The following is an 8,614-nucleotide window of genomic DNA, read 5'->3' on the forward strand; positions in this document are numbered from 1 at the left end:
ACATCTGGGACATCATGTTTCGCTCCATCCACCAACGCTACGTTGCACCACAGACTGTCCAGGAGTTGGCGGATGCTTTAGTCCAGGTCTGGGAGGAGATCCCTCAGGAGACCATCCGCCACCTCATCAGCAGCATGCCCAGGCGTTGTAGGGAGGTCATACAGGCACGTGGAGGCCACACACACTACTGAGTCTCATTTTGACTTGTTTTAAGGACATTACATCAAAGTTGGATCAGCCTGTAGTGTGTTTTTCCACTTTATTTTTGAGTGTGACTCCAAATCCAGACCTCCATGGGTTAATAAATTTGATTTCCATTGAAATTTTTTGTGTGATTTTGTTGTCAGCACATTCAACTATGTAAAGAACAAAGTATTTAATAAGAATATTTCATTCATTCAGATCTAGGATGTGTTATTTTAGTGTTCCCTTTATTTTTTAGAGCAGTGTATATTAAAGCTACATGGAAAGATCGAAATTTGGACATCAATCTAGCGAAAGCCGAAATGAAGACCATTTTTAATCTTCAAACTCTGTCACCTATGGGTCTCAATCAGGACTTTGAAATCAAATGGTTTCTCTAGCCACATGTCACTTGATAACATATGTACAACACCTAGTACATGTTACAGTATATTGTCATATTAGTCTCTGTCTATACTTTCTCCATCATTCTCATACCAGAGATCATTTATCGTTCATATATCAAACCCAATGTAATCTTTTTCTAAATGTTTTTATCCATTTATGCAATAACATTGATCCATATATTGTTTTGTTTATTTACATCAAAAAAAAATTTGTGTTGTTTTGCGCTAGACAGACAGTGGAAAAATGCAGCATATACACCTCGGAAAAATCCACCAATTTTCCATATACAACTGTTTACAAATAAATTGGTGTACAGATTGCGCAAATTCTGTCCTAAATGATTACATAAAATAAAAGAGCGTTACTTCCCTTTTGTTTCTTTATGGGAAGGACAATAACTTCTCGGGTATCACCATATATTGAATTGTCTGAACTGTAAAAATATTAACACAATAGTGCAGACATCCAATTCAAAAACAACAAAAGGTTTTTTATATATACACCACACTCACAATGTGTCAATGGGTTGAAGGTATATTATGAGTCTTTAACTTGAAGGAAAATGTTTATATTGAATTCTTCTAATATCCACCTGGGCTTTAGGCTGAAACAGAGTAAGGCGAAGCAATAGTGCAGACTCCCATTCAAAGGAAAAGGATTTTTTTAATAACAAATGCACTCACAAACAAAAGAAATTTAAAAGCATGTAATAACACTGGTGCTAGAGATGGCTGTATACTCATCGATCCAAAAAGGACCACAGAGTTCCGGATACTCCTAGGAACAAGTTCAGGATCAGTCCTATACCTCAGTCCACCAGATAAGAAGAAGCCTCACCGCTTAATGCATTTCGAACCCCACTGGGTTCTTCCCCAGAAGCGTTTCTGAGGAAGAACCCAGTGGGGTTCGAAATGCATTAAGCGGTTTGTGAGTGCATTTGTTATTAAAAAAATCCTTTTCCTTTGAATGGGAGTCTGCTCTATTGCTTCGCCTTACTCTGTTTCAGCCTAAAGCCCAGGTGGATATTAGAAGAATTCAATAGAAACATTTTCCTTCAAGTTAAAGACTCATTATATGCCTTCAACCCATTGACACATTTTGAGTGTGGTGTATATATAAAAAACCTTTTGGTGTTTTTGAATTGGATGTCTGCACTATTGTGTTATTATTTTTTACAGTTCAGACAATTCAATATATGGTGATACCCGAGAAGTTATTGTCCTTCCCATAAAGAAACAAAAGGGAAGTAACGCTCTTTTATTTTATGTAATCATTTAGGACAGAATTTGCGCAATTTGTTTATTTACATGTTTAAAACTCCTGGATACCATCCGTGAAAATACTTTCAAAGAGAACTCCTTTTAAATGTATATGGAACCATAAGACTCCCTCTTAAGTGACACCAAGCTCCTCAGACCTGCGGGAGACCGTTCGCGGTGCACTTCCGGTCATATGGACCGCACATGACTTCCGGTCAAAGAGGTGGAACGCAAAAGAACATCACATCACCGGAATTACTGATTCCGGTAAATACAGGAACGGAAGTGTCCAGTTTTTGATGGGTGTGTGATGGTCCTCATCCGTGAAAATACATTTAAAGAGGATTCCTTTTATGTATACATGGAACCAAAAGACCTCTTCCTCAATGACACCAATCACCTCCAATCCTTGGGATACCATTTGCTGCGCACTTCCGGTCAGATGGAATGCGCATGACTTACGGCAAGCAGGTGGAACGCATACAAACGTTCCCTTCCGGTTCTGGTAGACGTGGGACCAGAAGTGCCGGGTTTGGATGGGTGGCGAAAATGAAACCAACGGTGAACAGGATAAAAAGACAGACAGGAGAACTGTAGGCATACAGCCTTGAAAAAGAGACCAGGGTGTCCCGTAATGCATCGGCGTTTGACTTCCAGTGCCAGCAGTCATTCATGGACTTGCTGATCGAGTGACTTGCCGCTTGGGAAACAGACCTACAGGAGCCACATGCAGGGTATTTCCCGGGAGTACCTTGCAGTTTTACACCTGCGGCTCCCATCGCTACGATTTATTTTCCATTTGGCCTCATCTCTTTCAACATTTTATAATATGCATTTTATTGTGTCAGTCTTAAGTCAGTGAAAGTGTAATAAATCTTTTAATCACATATCCTGACCTATAGTCTCTATTCAAAAGACACATACATATTCTCAGGTCCTAGAAATTAGGATCGTGTATCTCAATTTATCCTCACCTCCAGAATAAGTGGAGCTGTACCAAAGATATTCATTCTTACAGGATCAGAGCCAAGTAGTAGGAGTCACCCTTTCTTGTTCACAAGGCCCGGCGGCCCTCGAAAGTACTGGGCTCGCGGTGTTGTTTTTATTTATCAGTGGTATAAAGTCCCCCATTTTCCTTGGCGTTGCTGTCAATAATTGGGACCTTGGGATGTTAAGATCCTCTCCTTTCTGTTCTGCCAGCAGCTTGGAGTCATATCCCCTCATCAAGAATTTCCATATCATTATATCCAATTCCTTGTCCAGTGCAAAATGGTTACTGTTTATTCTCACGACCCTAATCATTTGGGACTTTGGCATACCCCTTTTAAGGGCACGTGTATGGTGACTGCTGGCCTTAAGGAGGGTGTTCTTGTCCGTGGGTTTCGAGTATTCGCCAGTTGAGATCCTGCCATCGCTGATGGTCACTAGTACATCCAGGTAACTGATAGAGTGTTGGGAAGATTGAAAAGTTAGTTTAATGGAGGAATCCCTTTCATTAATGGACGCAATTAGTTGGTTGAGGGCAGTTTCCCCTCCTGTCCATAACAGGAACATATCGTCAATGTAATGTGCGTACATGAGGATGTTCTTTGTTACCATTGGATTACAAAAAAATATAATTCTCTTCATTAAACATATAGACATTAGCAAAGGATGGTGTGCCCTGTGGGACAGATGACAGGGTGTTCAGAAGATTCAAAAAGCTGGCAGTGTCCTTGAATGTTTAATAATCAGCAGTTGAAGAATTTTGTCCAAAAATTGGGAGACTGGCTGAAAAATGTAATTGCAGGCAGAGATGATGGGTCAGCCCGGGGGATGCGTAAGATTTTTATGGATTTTAGGTACTGTAAATAGTATGGGAACTACCTAGTGTTGTTGTTTCAGTGCTTCATTTAATCTTACCGAGATTAGACCTTCCACAAGGGCCTGATCTAACAGATCGACCAGTTATTTCTTGTAATTTCTCTGGGCAGTTAAACACCCAGTTTCCTCAGAAGCATTATGCTTCTGAGGAAACTGACTGTTTAACTGCTCAGAGAAACGCATCAAGCTCTGCTACCAAGTTGACTCCAGTCACCACCTACCAGACTTATTTCTGCAATTTACCATCATCCTTTTTTTGGACTGAGCCATATCGCCAGCTGTACCAGTCTGTTGCGGCATATTGGATTTAAAGCGGAACCCTAATCATCTGGCAAATCTGCATATTGTCTGCCAAGGGATTGCTATGAACTTTCCACATGTTGGTAATATCCTGCTGCACTAATTAACTGGTTATAACAGTTACTAGAAGATCTAAAAAGTCATACTACATACTGTACTGCAATATCAGGGGTGGTGACAATAATAGAGAGTCACAGATGGTATGTAAACTGTTTATATGTTTTAATAAATCTATGTACTATTTTTTATCCTATCCATCTTTAAATTTATATGCATTGAGCTTATATTTTTGTTGTTGTAAGACAATAGAGAAACAACGCTGGTATATCACTTATTTGTAAACAGCCTGTAACATGGCAGTTAGGAGCTGGTTGGTTTGTACTTTATCACTGTGCTATTTATCACTCTCCAAGGCTTGATCAATGGGGGCCTTAGTAAGAATGGATCTCTGCTGTGCCCTGACACTGTAGTTAGTCTGGGCTGTGAACAATCTTGCTGCGACTACAGTGGAAAGCTGGCTCCACTTGGCCTTAAACTAGGTGTGCTGCCAGGGCTATGGGCAGTCCATTTTAGTAATTTGGCTGATAACAGCACACTGGGTTACAGTCCCTGGTCAGGTATACAGATCTTTAGAGCTACTGGAGCTGCAGTAGAGACAGAGATCAGTGAATTGAGCTACTGTAGAATATCAAAGTGTTTTGAATCCATGCTTGATACTTTTTAATTAAAGAAAGTGAGTTCAGTTCTGGGCTCTAATTAAATGCCCTTTAAGGTTTGACAATTGTGACCCGCTGAGTTTACAGGTACCCAGATTGACCCGAACCTTACACTGAAACTGGTTGTTTGTAGTCAGTAATATATATTGCATAATGTAGAAACATATAGTAATTTATTTGATTGTTAATAAGTTTCAAATCAGTGTACTAAAAACACAGAACAATTATACAGGTTGAGTATCCCATATCCAAATATCCGAAATACGGAATATTCCGAAATACGGACTTTTTGAGTGAGAGTGAGATAGTGAAACTTTTGTTTTTTGATGGCTCAATGTACACAACCTTTGTTTAATACACACAGTTATTAAAAATATTGTATTAAATGTCCTTCAGGCTGTGTGTATAAGGTGTATATGAAACATAAATGAATTGTGTGAAAGTAAATACACTTTGTTTAATGCACAAAGTTATAAAAAAATATTGGCTAAAATTACCTTCAGGCTGTGTGTATAAGGTGTATATAAAACATAAATGCATTCTGTGCTTAGACTTAGGTCCCATCGCCATGATATCTCATTATGGTATGCAATTATTCCAAAATACGGAAAAATCCGATATCCAAAATACCTCTGGTCCCAAGCATTTTGGATAAGGGATACTCAACCTGTACTTCCAAATTAACACATCACTATAAATCTTTCACTGTTGGTCAAACTTAATGAGATACAGATCATCGCCTTTATAAATGATCTTAAAGAAAGACTACATAAAACTGTATGTATATTGCTATGTTTTGAACTAATTAATAGCATTATGACAAACTAAAGAACAATAAAAATGAAAATGGTGATAATAATGCAAGTAATGATATTATTGTAAATAAAATAAACGCATTATATAAATAATTGAAACAAATAAAATAAAAAAAGAAAGAATACAAAAAGAAAAAGAAAACAAATTTGAAATAAGTCTAAATTAGTAAATAAATATAAAGATCTTGTTAATTAATAATAATGAAATACAAAAAAATATTTTTATGCTAATCCACTTGTTTCCTTTTCTTCAAGTACCTTGAGTATTTTTATTTTATATTATTTCTATCAGTGCTGTTCCATTTCCGCTGTGCACTACATGGGGTATATTTACCAAAATTCAATTTTGACTATTATGAATCTAAAAAATCAACTGAAATCAATTATTATTGATTTTCTAAAATGCTTAAAAAATCCCTCATTTATTAAAAATCGATTTTGCATTCAATTTTCAACTCAAATTCATTGTGTTTTCATGTTTGAGAGGAATTTTAAGTTGAATTTATAAAATCCCTTTGAAAATAAATCCTCAAATTGCCATTAAAATCTCCAGCAAAATCAAACAAAACTTCCTCGTTGCTTTCTATTGGTCCAAATGTATCACATGCACAATAATTAAAGGGGAAGCTCTCTCTTTACACTGTTTTATACATGAAAACTTAACTGATGATTAATTATTTTTAAAAAAATACTTACTGCAGAAATAGTTGGCAAAAAGTGTAGCTCTAATCTGCCTTTATGGCTGCCTTCCACTTTCTGTGCACACATAGTCATTCCGACGCATTCGCACGCTGCCATTTTTTTGCAGCGCAGCGATCAGGTCACTACTGCACATGCGTATGCACCGCAATGTCGTACGGGTACAAAGCGGATCGTTGCTGAGCAATGGATTTAACGAAGAATTCATTCGTACAGCCAATCGCAAGGAGATTGACAGAATGAAGGCGTTTATGGGTGACAATTGACCATTTTCTGGGAGTGTTTGGGAAAACGCAGGCGTGTCCAATCGTTTGCAGGGCGCATGTCTGACGTCAATTCCGGGACAAGACAGGCTGAAGTGATCGCAAGGGCTGAGTAAGTTCAGGGCTAAACAGAAACTGCACAAAATGTTTTTGCAGAGCTCGGCTACACAGGTGTTTGCACACTTGCAAAGCGAAAATACACTCCCCTATAGGCCACGACAATCTGATTGCAGCGCTGCAAAAAGTAGCTAGCGAGCGATCAACTCGGAATGACCCCCATAGTCAGTTGTTGGTAAAAAAAAAACCCTCTGCCTGCTCCCTGTTTATTGCATAATCTGGGGGGAGTGGTTTATATAATGCATGTGAAGCTGCTGATGGTGCTCTGATTGATCATCCAGGGTTATATCAGTCAGGTGGTGATTTGCATTGTGCAGGTAGGTGAACAACATACATTAATGCTTTTAGGTACTTAAAAAGTCACTATCAATTTTCTACCATTATAATGGTGTTTAGAAGCCAAAATCGAATGTCCACTCTAATATCATTATAAACATTTGAGAATTTGAGGTTCGATTTTGAGTTCGATTTCAAATCGATTTGCAAATCAACTTTTAGTAAATGAGGGAATTCTATGTTGGGCTATGGGAAAACATTAGTGATGTGCACCGGAAATTTTTCGGGTTTTGTGTTTTGGTTTTGGATTCGGTTCCGCGGCCGTGTTTTGGATTCGGACGCGTTTTGGCAAAACCTCCCTGAAATTTTTTTGTCGGATTCGGGTGTGTTTTGGATTCGGGTGTTTTTTTACAAAAAACCCTCAAAAACAGCTTAAATCATATAATTTGGGGGTCATTTTGATCCCATAGTATTATTAACCTCAATAACCATTATTTCCACTCATTTTCAGTCTATTCTGAACACCTCACAATATTATTTTTAGTCCTAAAATTTGCACCAAGGTCGCTGGTTGACTAAGCTAAGCGACACAAGTGGCCGACACAAACACCTGGCCCATCTAGGAGTGGCACTGCAGTGTCAGACAGGATTTCACTTCAAAACAATTGTCCCCAAACAGCACATGATGCAAAGAAAAAAAGAGGCGCACCAAGGTCGCTGTGTGACTAAGCTAAGCGACACAAGTGGCCGACACAAACACCTGGCCCATCTAGGAGTGGCACTGCAGTGTCAGGCAGGATGGCACTTCAAAAAAATAGTCCCCAAACAGCACATGATGCAAAGAAAAAAAGAGGTGCACCAAGGTCGCTGTGTGACTAAGCTAAGCGACCCAAGTGGCCAACACAAACACCTGGCCCATCTAGGAGTGGCACTGCAGTTTTCTAGCGAGAGGATGAGTGCTTCCATCCTCATGTGAATCTGAACCACTAGCCATGAACATAGGCCAGGGCCTCAGCCGTTCCTTGACACTCCGTGCCGTAAATGGCATATTGGCAAGTTTACGCTACTCATCAGACGCTTTCAATTTTGATATTTGGGTCATTTTACTGAACTTTTGTTTTTGGATTTTACATGCTCTCTACTATGACATTGGGCATCGGCTTTGGCAGACGACGTTGATGGCATTTCATCGTCTCAGCCATGACTAGTGGCAGCAGCTTCAGCACGAGGTGGAAGTGGATCTTGATCTTTCCCTATTTTAGCCTCCACATTTTTGTTCTCCATTTTTTAATGTATTCATTATATGCCAGTATCAATAGCAATGGCCTACTACTATATATACTGCGCACAACTGAAATGCACCACAGGTATGGATGGATAGTATACTTGACGACACAGAGGTAGGTAGAGCAGTGGCCTTCCGTACCGTACTGCTATATATGCTGGTGGTCACTGTCAGCAAAACTCTGCACTGTACTCATCCTAAATAATATACTGGTGGTCCCCAGTCCCCACAATAAAGCAGTGTGAGCACAGATATATGCAGCACACTGAGCACAGATATGGAGTGTTTTTCAGGCAGACAACGTATACTGGTGGTCACTGTCAGCAAAACTCTGCACTGTACTCCTCTTATATAATACAGCTGCTCCCCAGTCCCCACAATTAAGCAGTGTGAGCACAGATATATGCAGCACAATGAGCACAGATATGGA

Source organism: Pseudophryne corroboree, chromosome 6 (assembly GCF_028390025.1).
Source record: "Pseudophryne corroboree isolate aPseCor3 chromosome 6, aPseCor3.hap2, whole genome shotgun sequence".
Taxonomy (NCBI): domain Eukaryota; kingdom Metazoa; phylum Chordata; class Amphibia; order Anura; family Myobatrachidae; genus Pseudophryne; species Pseudophryne corroboree.